The sequence below is a fragment of the Triticum urartu genome, chromosome 6A (genome assembly GCF_056163025.1).
Source record: "Triticum urartu cultivar PI428250 chromosome 6A, HENAU_Tu73, whole genome shotgun sequence".
NCBI lineage: Eukaryota > Viridiplantae > Streptophyta > Magnoliopsida > Poales > Poaceae > Triticum > Triticum urartu.
The window spans coordinates 462,271,578-462,290,420 of NC_141878.1; the positions used below are offsets into that span (position 1 = coordinate 462,271,578).

Here is an 18,843-nt window from a genome sequence, read left to right on the forward strand (position 1 = left end):
AGAATTTTGTTTTGGACATGGATCGAAGTTTGGTACACAATATACGGTGCCTCCATAAATTCTTTTCTTTTGCACCCATTTTGCCCCCGAAAAAATTATGAGAACACAAAAGAGACACACATATATTTTTGTATAAAACAAATCCCATGCATTTTCCTCCTTTCTTTTTTAAAAAATAACCAAAAAATTCAAATTAAAAATACCAGAGTAGTTCGATGTTTGTACCCAAAACATAGTTTTCATGTGTCTAATATAACTCTAGAAGGTCAACATAAAATAACAGAGAAGTTCAATTTTTTGTAAATAATGGATTTCCCCGTTTCTAAAAAAATAGAAGTCTGGATTTAAATAACAGAGTGGTTCGTTGTTTATTACAAAAATTAGTTTTTTTGTTACCGAATAAATAAAATCAAGAAGTTCAATTTAAAAAACCGAAGTAGTTCAATGTAGACAGAAAACCTAAAATTCTTTCGGTTTCTAAGAAAGAATAAAAGTTTGAAGTTCAATTCAAAAAGAATGGGTTGATGCTTATTTAGAAACAATATTTTCTTCTAAGAAGTTCATATTAAAATAAGAGAGAAGTTCGAATGTTATAGAAAACTCGGATTTTTTTTCTCGTTACTAAAGAATAAAATTAAGAAGTTCAAATTTAAATGGGAAGAGTGGTTCAATGTTTATTATAAAACTAGTATATTTCGGTTACTAAAAATTTAAAAACCAAGAAGTCCAACTTACAAAAATAGAGAAGTTCTATATTTATAAAAAATGCAGGTTTTGCTAGTTACTAAAGAATAAAATGAATAAGTTCAAATTAAAAATATAGGAGTAGTTTGATGTATACAGAAAACTCAAATTCTTCCTGTTTCTAGAAAAATACGAGTATGAAGTTCAATTTAGTGAAAAATGTTTGATGCTTATTTAATTTTTTTTAATAAATAAGTGGCCGAAGTTCAACAAGAAAATAACGAGCGGTTCAACTACTATACGGAATGCGTTTTGGCTGAGAATAAAAGAATACAAAACTAAAATCCTAAATGGTTTGTTGCAAGAAGTTCACGTGCTCCACACTGCACGGTTCGAAAATTATATTACGAGACTCCAACCTTAAACTACATGTTAAAAAAGAGAGGCAAAAACAACATCGTGTTTGTCATTTTTAAAACTACTCTCAAATGGCAACGAATTTGTAACACATGTCTACATGAAAAAGTGGCTCCTATTCATACGCTTTCCAACAGTGTATTATATGCTACATTATGATGCATGGTTTAAAAGTTTCATGTATACCAATTAAAACACATTTTTATGTATTGAAAAGATTATTTTGAACCGTCACGAGTATGAAAAAATGATCAACACGTGAAAGTTGCATGTTTCCAACAGTTTTCCCTCCGTATATCATTTGCTCAATTTCGGTAAGTGGTTGGGGAGTTACGGGTAAAATACAACACATGAAAAACAGAGTGAAGTTCAAAAAGAACTGCTCCAGATGAAGGCAGAACTGCATTTTGGGAGACTTCGGTTTTTCCGATGAAGGCAGAACACATGATCTCAGAAGTTCAGGTCGATAACTACCACAAGTTCACGTACTACACAATGTGCATTTTGTATTAAAAAGAATTAAAATGCAAAGCCTAAAGTTTTATTGCTAGAAGTTCAAGTGCTCGGCCCGAGAAAGTTCAAAAATTATTGTGAGAGAGGTTGAACAAAAATATGTGACAGAAGTTCAAGGTGAAAACAACGAGAAGTTCAATAGTGCAAGGAATGCATTTCACGTGAGAATAAAAGGCATAGAAAAATAAAAGCTTAAAAGGTTTCTTGAAAGAAGTTCAAGTGCTCTGTCCGGGGAAGTTCAAAAATTCTTGCGAGAGAAGTTCACCTTGTATTTCCATGTTCGAAAACACAAAAAGAATTGCTTTTTTGCTTTTAAAATAATTCTCTCAATCCAGAAAGAAGTTCATTTATTATTTGGGAGCAATTTGATTTCAAAAAGAAAATAAAAAAATTCAAATTATAAAAATGTAAAAAGTTCATGTACTACATGGTGTGTGTTTAATATGATAAAAACGAATTAAAAGGCAAGGTCCAATTTTTTGTGTTATAAGTTCAAGTCCTCGGTCGAAGAAAGTTAAAAAAATTATTGTGAGATAGGTTTGTACCAAAGAATATCATTTGTGTGCACTAACAAATGAATGAGAAAATTACAAATGAAAATACATCACAGAAGTTCAACATGAAAACAGCAGGAAGTTCACCTACTACACAGAACAAATTTCAGATGAAAAACTTTTAAAACTGTCGCGTGTATGAAAAAATGATCAACACAGGAAAGTTGCATATTTATAGTAGCTTTCCATCGGTATATCACTTGCTCAATTCCGGTGAGTGGATGGAAAGCTACGGGCAAACAAGCATGTGAAAAACAGAGTGAAGTTCAAGTAGACATGCCGAGAAGTTCAGGTTCTTCACGCGGTGCATTTTCGAAGAATCTGTTTCGCGATAAAGGCTGAACGAATGATCTTGCCATTTCCAAAATTACTTGAAAACGGGCTAGGAATCACAGAAAAACATCAACATGAAAAAGTTTCGCATTTTCCTTATCTTTTCAACGGTATGTTATTCGCCCCATTCCGATAAAGTTTGTAGAAATGATGGCAAAAATACGTTTTTAGCCATTTTAAAAATTAACTTAAAACAGTAATGAATTGGGAGAAATAATATATACCAAAAAGTTTCGCATTTCCTCAAGCTTTCCAATGCCATATCATTTGCTGCATTCGTACATACGGTTAAAAAATAGATCAAAAATACGAACTCAGTGGAACTTGTACCATTTTCTAAATTACTCTTAAATCGTTCAAAATTAGAAAAAACTTTTGACATGAAAAAGTAGAGCATTTTCATAAACTTTCCAACGCCGTATCATTTGTCTAAATTGGATTAGCTGTTTAGAAATGACATTGAAAGTACGAACTCGGCTGTTCGGTTTGCGAAATTTTACGATTTTCCAAATTACTCTTTAACCGTAGGGAATTAGAGAAAACTTTCAACATGTGGAAGGAGCAGTTTTGCAGCAGCTTTTCAATGCCATATTATTTGCCTCATTCCGATGAAAGGTTTAGAAATGCGATAAAAAATACGATTCACGCTTTTTGTATGAAGAAAAAAGGTTTTCAAAACTGCTCTTAAACCGCTTACATTTTGCCAAAAAATTAACTTGGGTCATCATACTGGTGTCCATAGCTTTCCAATGGTATATCTCAAGCCCCATTTGGGCAATGTTGGCGGAAGTTCAACCTAGCACTAGGAGAAGTTTAGGCCGAACAACTCAGGCAGTAAAATTGCAAAAAACGCAATTTCATCACGACCCGAGAGCAAAATCCGTCAACGAGCGAGATTCCTATTTAAAACCGGTATTTAGTTGCTAAAAACGTTTCTAGATTACCCTAACATCATATAGAACATGACTAATAAGAATAATTCGCGAGGTAAGCCATAGTTGCGAAGATAGCCCGAAGGTCGGATTCGTACAGAAGGAAGTTCAGGCGCGTTACTCAGACAGTTCAGGTTGTGATCAGAATATTATTCTAATCCCGTGATCAGAATAGGAGGGCGCGCCTATCTCCGGCCACCTACCACCGCCGCCGACGAGCGGATCCAGCGCCGTGCCAGGTTCGGCCGCCCCTTCTTCCCCAGCGCGCTCCTGCCACCAGAGCGCCCCCCGGCCCATGGGTCCCGCCGCCGGTCTCCTCCTACAACCCCGCCGCCACCATCCCCCGGATCCAGCTGCAACTCCGCCACACGCCTCGGATCCGGCTGCGGCGCCGCCCCCCACCGCAGGATCCAGCCGCCGCCCCAACCGCGAGATCCGTTCGCCGCCCCCATCCGGCCGCCGCGATGTCACCATCCATCGCCCGGTGGTGCAGTGCGGCGCGCCCTTCCCTCCCGTCCGGCACGAACTTCCCTCTAGGCCACCTCGACCTTCCCTCCCCTTCGGTGCAGCCTACCCTCTGCTCCGGCGTGCCCTCCTACTCCTCCTCCACGTGTGGCATGAACCTGGCCTTCGACCGCGAGCTCATCGGCCCGCCCATATACTTCGGCCTCATGGGCGACGGCCAGCCCATCGGACGCTACGACGACATGTGGCCGACTGGTGCGTCAAGGTAACTATAACTAAACTAAACACACACATCGTCTTTGAGTTTGGTCCGGCTGTACTGAACTTTTACTGAATAATTTTTGTATGTGTGCAGGTGATCTGCGACCACCTTGGGCTAGGAGTCAAGACGGGGCTGCCCTACATCTGGCATAGCAAGGCCATCAACCCATTCATGAACCTGAAGGAGTACAAGGGCATCTTCTGGCAGGAGGACATCATCCCCTTCTTCTAGGTCGCGAAGCTGACAAGGAATGCGACACCGTGCGTAAGTGCTACATCTCGCTCTCGCAGCAGGTCAAGGAGAAGCTCGGCAAGATCGACCCCTACTTCATCAAGCTCGCCGACGCCATGGTCATCTGGATCGAGGCCAGGGACATGCTCAACTCCAAGGACTCCAAGGAGGCCGACGCCAACGGCAAGCTCAAGGGGAAGTAGATCGAGATCGAGGGAGAGAACCTTTTTTGCATTAGCATACTGAGCAGGCGGTGAGGCGGCGTATACCGGTTTCTTCAGTTCGTAGGTTCTATGCGTGCATCAGGTATTCAGGTTCAGGCTGTTGTGTACTACAAAACATTAGCTGCCTGTATGTGAGAAAACCATGTTGTTTATTATTTTGTTTATGTGAGAAAACAAAAATGTATTTTAGAAGTTCATTTATTATTTCCCCAAAAGTTCATATATTACTACCTGTATGTATTTTGACATTTCACAACAACTGACAAGAATTGCGGCTGGATAGAGCGGCAAAACGATGGTACGCCACTCAAGCAGTGCATCACCGGCAGCCGCGTCGTCTCCTCGGCAGCAAAAAGAAGCTTAACTGAAGTTCAATTCGTACGCTACTAGTAGGTCAACTACAGCAGCAGCAGAGTTCTTAGCGTCTTCTTCCTAATTTCCCCATGTGAAATTCTATAAAAAGGAAGGAACAGTCTCCTTCTGGCTCAGCCATCAGTGATCCCGTTCGTGCTTCTCCTAAAGACCAAGTCGAACTTCACCAAAAACTAGAAAAAATTTGAGCACGTTCGTGCTTCTGCTGCAGACCAAGTCGAACTTCACCAAAAACTAGAAAAAAGATGAGCACGTTCGTGCTTCTCCTGCAGACCAACTCGAACTTCACCAAAAACTAGAAAAAAGAAGAGCACGGATGCCTGTCGATGTCCGTTGTGTTATCCTGCTGACCAAGCAATTCAAAAAGGAGCAGGTGGTTTCGTTTGCCTAAAGTACAAACATAAAAACATTCAGTTTTGATTCTCTGTAGTTATTCCTCCTAACTCGAGGGAGCACTAACCATCCAAATATGTGCTCTTATACCTTTTCTGTTGAAATGGGGTGAGGAATGAGAGGTACAGTATGTCTTTTTTTATATGAAAAATGTTCATATAGCAACAAGCAGGAAACAATTGAAACTATGTCCTTCTTTTGTTTGATTGTTTATGTATTTGGCTTATGGAAAATTTTACTTGAGTTCCGTCTAGAAAATTTTGAAAATTTCAAATTGTAAAAAAGTTAAAACTTCAAATAGTTAAAAAAAATCATATTTCCATGTTTCTAAAAAAATAAACGAAGATGTTGTAATAAAAAAGAGTTTGATGTTCACGCGCGAGGCCCGGCCGCGGCGTCGTCCTGCTCCGCCGCCGCGGTCGTGGAAGATGACCATAGTATTGTGTGTAATGCCTGCACATAGTGTACCAGCACATAGTGTTGTGTGTAACACGAATTGGTGTTGTACTGTGCATGTATATTCTTGTGTATTTTTTTGCTTTTCGAACATGAAGTTCATGTTTTAGAAAAAACTGAGTTCAGAGGTATCACATAACAAAAACTTTCATCCAAAAACCAAAAGGTCATTAGAAAAAGCATCTCAAACAATTTTGTAAAAAAGATTTCTCTGTTAAAATAAACCTAGAAGTTCAAATTTAAAACGGAGTGGTTTGATGTCTATCAGAAAGTAGGATTTTTCAATTACTAAAATAAATAAAACTAGGAAGTCCATATTAAAAAGATGGAGAAGTTCAATGATTATAGGAAAGTCAGATTTTCCTCGTTAGTAAAGAATAGAAACAAGAATTTCAAAAATAAAATAACAAGAATTTCAACTGTTAAAAATAGAACGCTTCAAAATTTCATAAAAAAGATTGAGAAAAAAACCAGGAAGTCCATATTAAAAAGACGGAGAAGTTCGATGATTATAGAAAAATCTCATATTTCCCTCATTATTAAAGAATGGAAACAAGAAGTTCAAAAATGAAATAACAATAAGTTCAAAAATAAATTAACAAGAAGTCCAACTTTAAAAAAATAGAGCGCTTCAAAATTTCATAAAAAAGGATTAAGAAATAAAACCAGGAAGTCCATATTAAAAAGATGGAGAAGTTCGATGATTATAGAAAACTCAGATTTTCCTCGTTACTAAAGAATGGAAACAAGAATTTCAAAAATAAAATAACAAGAAGTTCAACTATTAAAAATAGACCGCTTAAAAATTCATAAAAAAAGATTAAGAAAAATAAGATTAAAAATTCATAAAAAAACTCAAATATTTTCATGTAACCGAGAGAAGTTCAGGTTGATAACTGCTAGAAGTTCATGTAATACATGGCGTACATTTTGTATTAAAAAAGAACAAAAAAGAAAAGGCAAAAAGTTTTGTTGTTATAAGTTCAAGTCCTTCGTCAAAGAAAGTCAAAAAAATTATTGCGAGAGAGATTTGTACAAAAGGAAATAACATTTGTGTAACACTGACGAATGGATGAGAAAATTACAAACGAAAATACGTCACAGAGGTTCAACTGAAAACTGCAGGAAGTTCACCTACTACACTAAATGAATTTCAGATGAAAAACTTTTAAAATCGTCGCGAGTATGAAAAACGATCAACACGGGAAAGTTAAGTGCTTACAGCAGCTTTCCACCGGTATATCACTTGCTCAATTCCGGTGAGTGGATGGAGAGCTACGAGTAGTGGATGGAGACCTAAGAGCAAAAAAATCACGTGAAAAACAGAGTGAAGTTCAGGTACACGCGCCGAGAAGTCCAGGTTCTTCACGTGGTGCATTTTCGAAGAATCAGTTTCGCGATAAAGGCAGAACGCATGATCCCGCCATTTCCGAAATTACTTGAAAACCGCTAGGAATCAGAGAAAACCATCAACATGAAAAAGTTTCGCATTTTCCGTAACTTTTCAGCGGTATATTATTTGCCCCATTCCGATAAAGTTTGTAGAAATTACGGCAAAAATGCGTTTTTAACCATTTTCAAAACTGACATAAAATCGTAGTGAATTAGGAGAAACAATATATACAAAAAAGTTTTGCATTTCTTCAAGCTTTCCAACGTCATATCATTTGCTGCATTTGGACGTACCGTTAAAAAATTAGCTCAAAAATACGAACTCGGTGGAACTTGTACCATTTTCTAAATTACTTTTAAACCATTCAAAATTAGAAAAAAAAATTAACATAAAAAAGTAGCGCATTTCCATAAGCTTTCCAACGCCATATTATTTGCCTCAATTGGATTAGCCGTTTAGAAATGGCGTCAAAAATACGAACTCGGGTGTTGGTTTACGAAATTTTACGATTTTCCGAATTACTCTTTAACCGTAGGGAATTAGAGAAAACTTTCAACATGTGAAAGGAGCGGTTTTGCAGCAGCTTTCCAACGCCATATTATTTGCCTCATTCCGATAAACGGTTTAAAAATGCGATCGAAAATACGATTCACGTTTTTTGTATGAAGAAAAAACAGTTTTCAAAACTGCTCTTAAACTGCTTACATTTTGCCAAAATTTTAACTTGGGTCATGATACTGATGTCCATAGCTATCCAACGGTATATCGCAAGCCCCATTTGGACACCTTTTAGCTGAAGTTCAACCTAGTACTCAGGGAAGGTCAGGCGCGTTACTCGGGAAGTTCATGTTGTGATCAGAATATTATTCCGATCACGTGATCAGAATAGTGTTTATGTGTGTGTGTGTGTGTGTATATCAATTAGGCTTCAAGTGCGTACTTGTTAGTTAAACCTATGGTTAAAATGTGACACTAAATACGACTAGTAAGTAGTACTGTAGCAGTACTAGTATATGTCGGTCAAATTATTCATCATGTCCACACATTGAATTGATGTGACAACACACTGCGCGTGAGGTGACACAAGAATCCCGGCGGCGTGCTCGGGTATTCTGGACTTCAGATTTGGAGTACCACTTATCTGTCGAAATCTTTCATCATTCACTTAAAACAGTCGATTGATCATGCATTGAGTACCATATAACTGGAATTAACCGATGCAAGTCAAAGAAGGATTGGCCGGTGCTGCCAGCTGGCGTCAAGTTCGATCCCACGGATCAAGAGCTGATCGAGCACCTTCAGGCCAAAGTGAGTGCTGACAGCATGAGATCTCACCCTCTCATCGATTTGTTCATACCAACCATCGACAGCGAGCACGGCATATGCTACACCCATCCTGAGAAACTTCCAGGTAAGACACCGATCGGCCGTCTACTTGCACAAACATATTCCTTTGTTTATAGCTATATTTTTCTTTTTACACACACACCTGGTGAAGCAATTACAATTTGACAGTTAATAAAAAGTGAAATAAGTGACTGCTACATGCCAAAGATGTTATGAAAATGCCAACTACGTACACTAAAACATGTCTTCGACAATACTGCAGGTATCACGCTGAGTGGTCTAAGCAAGCATTTCTTCTAGCGCAATTCCAGAGCGTTCAAAAGGGGCACGTGGACGCGTCGCAAGATACAGTCGGAGTGCGGCATGCACGAGATGTGGCACAACACCGGCAATACCTTGCCGGTGATGGTCAACGGCCGGCAGACGGGCAGCAAAAAGGTTCTGGTGCTGCACACCAACACGAACTTCGACCAGCAGTGGACCAACTGGGTGATGCACCAGTACCACCTCGGGGACCTGGAGCAAGAGAAGGAGCGGGATCTGGTCCTCTGCAAGATTTTCTACCAGACGAACACTAGGGCTAGGAGTAAAAAGATTATAAGTTAGTTTGGTATTGGTACTTGTACTACCTTGTCGTCCGCAAGTTAGTATTGTTGTTAACGATCTTTTGGTATGAACTTGGCATTTGCTTCCAACCATCATGCCGAGGGTTGACATGGATATAAAGATGAATCATTTGTTTCGAAACAAATTTTCAGGCACCTGATTTTTATTTGATGGGTAGCATAAGCACCTGCCGTTCGAATTCCCAGTTCTCCAAATTTTTCGAAACAAGTGCATGCACTTATTATCACGATGAAAAAACAATATCCCTGCTGCATCCCAGTTATCAGTCTGTACTTGTAGAATTCTCTCATTTATTGAGCACGTATATTGGTTTTTTAGGTCGAGCAAGTTTCAACTGGGATGTAGACTGCCCAGGCTTGGTTTTGTTTTTAACAGGCCCAGCCCGTGACGACAACGGGGCACAAAGATCCAGCAGGTATCTACTGGCCTCTGGCCCGCCAGCGTTAGTTATATTTTGTCTTACAACATCCGCAGACAGTTTTTTTACTGAATCAAACACACAGCTCAGTTCTATTTTCCTCTTGAAACGCATGTCCTACATCTGTTTTCTAATCTCTACCTATAGTTTTACTAGTTCATATACACGTATCATTATATTGAAAATACATAAAATTCCCTTTTCATATTTACATCTTTATTTTTGTTGTTGTTTTCCCTCCCAGCGCTGATTTTTTTACCACTGGGTTTCCCTTAAACCAACTCAATTGCCCCACATCTTATTTGCTTACAAAAACAAAATGATTTTTTTGGCAAATCAATAAGTTCTTAATTTTTTTTATCATTTCGGGATTACAAAAGTTTGGACTCCACCGAAATATGCAAAATAAGGTTGAACTTTTTGACCGTGGTCCTGGGCAGAAAATGGGTTTTAATAAATTACTTAAGAATTAGCAAATGGGCTGCAAATTATTAAAAAATAGCAAATGGGCCCTATGTTGTCTGCCACAGATTTGGAGGCTGGCTTGTGGGCCTACTAAGTTCATGCGTACACAAGGTTTCTCAAAAAAGAAACATAGTCAACAATCGACTCTACCAGCGTCAGACCTTTAGATGTCAATCTAATGGGAATCGTACTTCTTCAGTCTCGGATCTTACTGGCCCAACCGTCCAAACCAGCGCCGTCGGAACCGCCTGCTCCCGCCTCCCGTGGCCGGCTGTGCTGCCGGGCAGGCCTCATGGCCCGATCATATTCTCGCATCACTGGCATGTCTATCCATCTACTCACCCACACCTCCTATTATTTTCCGACGACGGCAGCCGAACCAGTCAACCCTCGTACTCTCCACCACATGGGCAGCCACTGTCGTGTCTTCCCCGGCTTCGTATCATTCCCTTTGTAGGCCTCGCCGTCGTCCACTGCCCTGGTGCTCTCGGCGTGGCGTGGTCAACGAACAACATCCATCGGAAGTGAACTGTACGTGGAGAGGCTGACAGCTGGGTCCACGGCCGCACACAAGGAAATGCCTCCTTATTACGCGCAAAATAATGATTTCTCCACCTGACATCTGGGACCCGCCGGAAGGGCCTCTGTATTTCTCGAAAAAAGTGTTCCCTTCGCTGACAGGTCGGACCCACCAACTATATCTTCGCACGCAAGGAAGTGCCTCCTTATTGCGCACAAAAAATTGAATACCCCCCTGCCAGCTGGGACCCACCAAAGTGGGAGGTTGACTTGTGGGCCTACTAAGTTGACGGGGACTGAGGGCTTTGTGAACTTAGTCAATATATGAACGATTCTAGCTCCAGTGACCGTACGATGTCCATCCAACGGCCGTAGTGCTTCTTCAACCTCTGGTCTTCTTGCTCCAGCCGCCCAAACTAGCGCCGGTCGTGCTGCGTGCTCCTGCCTCCCGTGGCAGGCTGTGATGCCGCGGAGGCCTCACCGCCCCCTACTACTCCCACCGCTGGCCAAGCCATCCCTCTACTCACTCACACCCCCTGTTATTCTGCGGCGACAGCAGCCTCACACCGAAGCTCAACCAGTGAACCCTCGTACTCCTCTCTGCGTGGGCATCCACTGCTGCGTCTTCCCTGGCTCCGCGTCGTCCCCTTCCTAGGCCTCGTCGTCGTCCACTGCCTTGGTGCTCTCGGCGTGACGTGGTCAATGTGGTCAATGACCGACTTCCATCGGAAGAGTACTGTACGTGGAGAGGCTGACAGCTGGGTCCAAGGCAGCCGCAAGGAAGTGCCTCCTTATTACGCGCAAAATAATTATTCCTGCACCTGACAGCGGGGACCCACCCGACGGGCCATCGTATTTCGCGAAAAAATGTTTCCCCCCTGACTGTTGGGACCCACCAGCTACATCTTCGCATGCAAGGAAGTGCGTCCTGGCAGAAAAACGATTCGCCCCCCTGACTACTGGGACCCACAAGCTATATCTTCGCACGCAAGGAAGTGCGTGACAGTCAGGACCCACCTGGTCGAAGTGTATGTAGCATTGTCATTCTGGTCGCGAACGTGTACGTACATACTGGTCGATATAGAGCGCGCACGTGTCGTAGTATAGGCGCACATGTAGCATGTACACGTACGTCCAACGGCTAGTGTGCAAGAAAGAAAATACGGCCACGTACGTACATATGGGTGGGGTCTCGAACGCCTACTCGCGCATACGTACGGCCAGGACTCGTGTACATGGCTGGATCGGAACGGAGAAACTGCGTCGTCGCCGTGTTCATGGGGAGCCAACCGGCTGGGTCGGAACGGAATGCGTCGCCGTGTTCATTGGGAGGGTTTGGAGGGAACAGCCGATTGAAACAAGGCCTGGCGTACCGCAGAACGGAGGAAATGGCCTTGTGTTCGACTGGCCACGATCGAAACAGGATCATGTTCATCGGGAGGGGCCTGACGTACCACAAAACGGAGGAAACGGACCTCCTACGGTCGAAACGGGGGTCCTATTCATCTGGAGGGGTGTGGCATACCGCAAAACAAAACGGAAGAAACGGACTTGTGTTGGAGCGCTACGGTCGAAACGGGGGTCATGTTCATCGGGAGGGGTGTGGCATACCGCAAAAGGGACTCCACGAGATACTGTTCATCTCCACCGTCGACCCCCTCCAACCTCCACGGGCTACTGTTCATCCATCGTCGACCTCCTCCAGCCTCCAACTGTGACTGTTCATCCATGGGCTCCTGTTCATCCAGCCTCCACCGCACGCTACTCCACCGCCTACTGTTCAATCAGCCCTCTCCACGGGCTCCTGTTCAACCACCCCTTCACGGGCTACTGTTCATCCAGCCCTCCACCGTCTACTATACATCCAGCCCTCCAAGGGATGGTCCTGATCATCCAGCCCTCCACGAGGTCCTGTTCATCCAGCCCCAACCGGCTCGATCGATCGGGGTCCTGTTCATCCAGAGGCAACACCACGGGGTCCTGTTCATCGACCCCCACCGGGAACTGTTCATCCAAACCCCCCCAGCAACACTCACTATTCATCCAGAGGCAGCATCGATCGGCTTTAATTAGCAGCAGTAGCGAAGGAATCTCTTGATCGGGTTCAGTTAACAGCCATCGATCGATCGCTCGGGTTCAGTAACGCATAGCCTGCAGTCCAATCGCTCGGATTCAGTAGGCGAACGCCTCGCTCGAGTTCAGTTAGATCCCAACGCCTCGCACCCACGCGCATGCGTGTATGAGAGAAACGCGCAAACCTCCATGCATCACTCGGCCCCGACCTCCCACCGTAACCAGGAACACCCCGATATTTTCCTCACCCTCAGTTCTACCTTGCTTTTTTCCGTCATGGACGGCCCAAAGAATGTCATGCAGCTGAGTCTCCGGCCTGCCCAGGACGAAAAGCCCATTTTCTGTCATGATTTTTTGTCATAGAAGTAGGAGACCACCACATCTATGATGATACCGGGTTTTGTCACAATTAACGTCATAGAAGTGTCATAAGTATGATAGAAAAAATTTCGTTCGACCCAAAATGTCATGGATGTGTCTTTTTTGTAATGATGGGAGATGATTTGCACCAAGAGGGACAAGTCCATTGTAGCCTACATCCAGGAGTTGAACCAACACCTTCGTCGATAGGAGAACCAGGTGTGTACCAGCATGATAGACCTAAAGAAGGTGATGACCAAGAACATGGAGCTAGAAGAGGAACTCAAGTCTACACGTGATGGATATGAAGAGGAAATAGCAGTACTAATGGAGAAGAATGAAGACCTGAAGAAGAAGCTAGGAGTATTCCTGGGAGACCCCACACCAGGAGAGGACAACCACCCCGAGGACTACATCATCATCTACGACAACGACTCCGACCCCGACAGTGATGATAATTATGAAGATGAAGCTGTAGCAAATACCATGGAATCTTCCTCCCATCAAAATTTCTAGTCGACCACCATATTATCAGTAGTATTCCCCCATGTATATAGTAGTAGTCCGAGTATTTTGAAACGGTAGTTAGATCGATTGTATGCCCTTGTTCGAATTGAGTGGTGTGATATGAATGTGTTTGTCTCATGTGCATATGGGTAGTGATTTTCTCCTTAGACCCCACACTATTCTAATCTCTCCCCGCTAAATCTATCAGATGCCTCCGAGACATGACCCCGGATTTTTCTTCCCATTGGAGCTCACTCAGTTGATCCAACAGCAGAATGCCTTGATGCAGCTAGTAGTCCAGAACCAAGGCAACAACAACAATCCACCGCCACCACCTCCAGTTGAACACTTAGCCCGTTTTCTGAGGTTGAATCCGCTGATGTTTTCCAGTAGCACCGAGTCGATTATTGCTGATGACTGGCTCCGCAGGATTAGAAGGGAGCTGACCACCGCATGTTGCACAGATGCTGAGAAGGTGAGCTTTGCCGCACATCAATTAGATGGACCCGCAACCTCATGGTGGGAGAATTACACAGCCACTTTTCCCATAGCCAATGTCACATGGGATCAGCTTCAGCAAGCTTTCTGTATAGCCCATGTCTCAAGTGGAGCAATGAGTATGAAGAAGCTTGAGTTTCGCAACTTACACCAGGGAAATTGTACTGTGGGGTAGTACGTGGATGAGTTTAGTAAGTTAGCTCGCTATGCCCCAGATGATGTGGCCACAGATACCGTGAAGTAGGAGAAGTTTATGGAAGGGCTGAATGATGAGCTGAGTATGCAGTTGATGGTGGCAACATTCAATAACTACCAGGGTTTGGTAGACAGTGCCCTTATGATTGCAGGCAAGCATCAACAGATAGAGAGCCGCAAACGGAAGTATGGACAAGGGAAGTACAATTCTGGAGTTCAGCAAAAGCCACGCTTTACCCCTAACTCGGGAGGTTACACCCATAACCATGGAGGCCATACTCATAATGGAGAGAGTTCGTATAACGACAGTGGCCCTAAGAATGGGAATGGGAATGGAGGAAGCAACGGACAGAACCGTTCCAACCCAACAACACCCACCAGGAAGGACCTAAGTCACATTACTTGTTTCAAGTGCGGGAAGACTGGACACTACGCAACTGAATGTCCTGAAGCAGAGAATGGAAATGGCAATGGAAGCTCAAGGAAGAAGCCAAACCCTTTCACCAGAGGACACGTGAACCACATCAATGTAGAGGAGGTTGAAGATCAGCCTGACGCAGTGATCAGTAAGTTTTTGATTAAGTCATTTACCGCACTCGTTCTTTTTACACTGGTGCATCGCATTCATACATATCAAGGGGATTTGTGGAGAAGTTTAAGTTGCCAACCCTAGCCCTTAGGTCACCCATGTTAGTAAGCTCGCCAGGGGCAGAGTATATGGCCAGCCGATGGTGTGATCGGTTACCATTAACCATTGGTAGCCACATTTTCTCCTCATACCTAGTGATTTTGGAGTCACAAGGATTGGATATAATACTAGGCATGCATTGGTTATCGAAGTATGGAGGAAACATTGACTGTGCTAGTAACTCAATTTTACTCACCACCCCGAAGGGAAAAAGGATCAAGTATGTATCTAGGCATGCGCCAAGGAGGACCCAAGTGAATTCTCTCTCGGGGGTTGTTCAGGAAGAAGTGCATGTTGTGAAGGATTACCCAGATGTATTTCCAGAGGAACTACCAGGCATCCGCCAAATCGAGACATAGAGTTTTTGATAGAGCTATTGCCAGCCACCGGACCAATATCGAAGAGACCGTATCGGATGCCCGCAAATGATCTGGAGGAAATTAAGAAGCAGATTAAGGAGTTATTGGAGAAAGGTTACATCCGACCAAGTTCATCACCTTGGGAAGCCCAGTGCTCTTAGTTGAGAAGAAGGATGGATCTTTGAGAATGGTTGTTGATTATCGGGCTTTGAACGAAGTGACGATCAAGAACAAGTACCCACTACCGATGATCAATGATCTGTTTGACCAGTTGCAAGGAGCTAAAGTATTCTCCAAGATCGATCTTCGATCATGTCGTGGAGTTGACACGGCAGATGTCCTAGAGCAAGGACTTAGTCGTAGGGCCATCGCACTAGGAAGCTTAAAGGGGTTGATCGGGACAAAGGACACACGAGAGAGTTTTTATACTAGTTCGGCCCCTTACGATGAAGGTAAAAGCATACGTCTAGTTGGGATTGGTATTGCTGAGGTTTCGATCTCCAAGAGGCTTAACTCGCCGGCTTGGTTATCGACTTGGTTGTTTCTTGCCCTAAACCGCCACCAGGTTGCCCCTTATATACACGGGTTGACGCCCGGTGGCCTACAGAGTCCCGGCCGGCTCACAATCGTGTCCGGCTCGGTGACTTCCTTTACATGCCTTTCTTTCCAAGTATTTCCTTACATACGGCGGTTTACAATATCAGGCCTTAAGCCGGCCCCAGGCCTTTGGGCCTTCTATACATTTAGTAAACTATCATTTTGAATGTTTATCGGGCTTCTTCTGTAACTCGCCATTAGGGCTGACCCGGCCCCTCCTGGGCGGGTCATACTGGTAGTAATATTCCCAACATTAGGCCCCAGGTTGACTTTGAACTTTGTTCTCTGTCAATCTTCAATACTTTGGTGGGATCCATTCTCTGTCTGAAAACTTCTGTAACCCGCCGTGATGTCATCTTCTGGAAACACAAAAAACCTTCATGACGTCATCTTTCAACGGATCTTTCATTTTTTAATGCCTTCCGAGAATCGAGGCATCCGTTTATTTGGATAATCATTTATTCGGGTCTCCTTGATTTTCGCGCCCGCCTGTTTACTTACTCCCTTATAAATAGGTACCACTTAGGTATTTTTCATTATCCTCCTTCGATCGTCTTCCTCCTCTCTCTGCTTCGCTGCCGCTCGAGCTCTGCCACCGCCGCAGATCTCCTCGTCTCCACCTCAGGCCGCTGCATCGACCTGACTTGTCCAGAGAAACGCGACGAACCTCCGTAGCGAATCCGCACCCGTAAGTCTCGCCTTCTTAATCTTTTTAGATCTGCATTAGGGCTTTGCGAGTTTGTCGGTGTTCTTCATCGTTCTTCATGATCTTTCCTGGTAGTTCTTCCTCCGCAGCCTCTAGGGATCCAAAAAGGAAATATAACTCGTGCGATAGTTGTTTGGCATCCGTTTTGATAGCCGTAGATCCCTTTTTCTCTGTATAGATGCTTCGTTATAGCTGATGAACCCATCTGCACTAGATATTTAGGTCTAGAATATTTTTCTTTTCAGAACAGCCATTTAATCCAAAATAATAATGACAGCTTGGTAAAACGTGTTTATGCCAACACTTAACTGAATCTGCTTTCTGAAAAAATCCGTAGTCATGGCGTCTTACCGCTCCGGCTTTCTTTTCCCTATATGTCATTAGCCCTTAGTTAAACCACCATTACTTGTTTTATAACTGACCATAAACTGAGCCGGCATGTATTTATTTTTTAGTTCTTTGCAAATCATGCCGTCAAAGACACCCACCGTCTATAACTGGGTCCCCTCATCCATAACTGAGGAACGGTTAAAAGAGTTCTTCATCGTTGGGTTTCTGCCTTCAAAAAATGCCATGTCTTAGCGTGCTCCTGACCTGGAGGAAGAACGCCCGAATCCAGAAGACGGAGAAGTGATTGTCTTCACTGACCACATGAACCGTGGCTTCTCACCGCCCGGTTCAAAATTCTTCAGAGTGGTCCTTCAATTTTTCAAACTTCATCCTCAGGATCATGGACCCAATTCCATATCTAATATTTGCAATTTCCAAGTACTTTGTGTTGTGTATCTTCAGCAAGAGCCGACCGTAGAGCTGTTTAGAGAGTATTTTTATCTGAACCGGCAGAACGAATGCACCAACGGTCCCAGCTTAGAACTTGGAGGCATCTCAATTCAGCACCGTCAGGGTGTTGTCTTCCCTCTCATAGTTTTACCTAGTCACCCAAAGGACTGGAACCAAACTTGGTTTTACTGTCAGGATATCTCTCCAGCAAACGAGAGGCCACTGCCGGGTTACCGCCCCGGTCGTCTTGACTCCAAGTTCACCCTTCCGGATAAACTCACTGTTGCTGAACGCAAGAGGCTGCTTCCATCCATTAGAGGAATCAACGCTTTGTTGGGGAACGGTTTAACCGGAGTAGATCTGACCCGTTGCTGGATCTCATGGCGGGTTATTCCATTAAGCCGTCGATCAAAAGTGATGTATGAATACGGTGGAGGCCTGGATGACTCTCGTCGTCACAGCCCAGTTGAACTCACTGAACAAGGCATTGTTTCAATGTCAAACCTTTTGGTGAACGGGAAATATGAAGACTGCAACATTGTTGGGTTAAACCCCTTCTGCAAACTTAACCCGGTACCAGAAGTAAGCATATTCTGATCTCTTTTACTTTGCATTTTGACCAGCTATACTACTTTAGCACTGATCTTTCCTCTTGTCTTTGCAGGCCAATTCTGACTTTTGGAAGGTGAAATATGACCATGAAGCTGCCAAGAAGGCGAAAGCCGCCGCCATGAACACCAAGAAGACGACCCGGAAAACGAAGAAGAACAAGAAGAAGAAGAAGAAGAAGAAGAAGAAGAAGAAAACCACTGTTGAAGATTTAATGAAACTTGATGGCACGTCTGACTCGGAGGTAGCCCTTGATTCCCTTGGCCAATTTTTTAACAATCTTATTGACACTAATCCTTACCAGGATGACACTGGGGCCAGTCAGGCCGGGGAAGCAGAGGTAACTATCATTTCCTCCGACTCAGAGCCCTTACCAAGACACAAAATTCGACGAGTGATCCATAATGTAAGGTTTTCTAACCCCTTAGCTCACTTGGATCCTGACTTTCATTTGAAAAAGCAGCAACATGAAAGCCGCCGTGAAGTTGAGATTGAAGATGAACCGGCCGTCGTCCTTCAACAGACCCCTCGGAAACGCCCGAACGAGGTTTACTTATTACTGTCCTTAACTTGTTTTAATGAATCCTGCTCATTGTATTCCTTTTAACTTCTTTCTTTTACCTTTTTAGGAGGTGTCTCGTTCCTCAGGCGACTCATCACAAACACAATTTCCGGCTTTCAAGACTGCTCCTGGGTAATCAGAAATCCTCTTTTCTTCCGGGTTGATCAATTGTATCTTGATGCTGACTGTCTTGTAATATATATTTTTTCCTTAGCGGCCAGGCTAAATCCAAGAAGGCGAAGGTAACAAAACCGGCGGAAGACCCGCCAGTACTAGCATCTGAGCCGGCTAGGCCGCCATCTCC

General features: G+C 43.5%; 1 pseudogene; it reads left to right on the forward strand.

Moving 5' to 3' along the window:
* The first annotated feature begins 3,897 nt into the window (after nt 1–3,897).
* LOC147965703 (UDP-arabinopyranose mutase 1-like) lies at nt 3,898–4,732 on the forward strand (annotated as a pseudogene).
* Nucleotides 4,733–18,843: the final 14,111 nt, after the last annotated feature.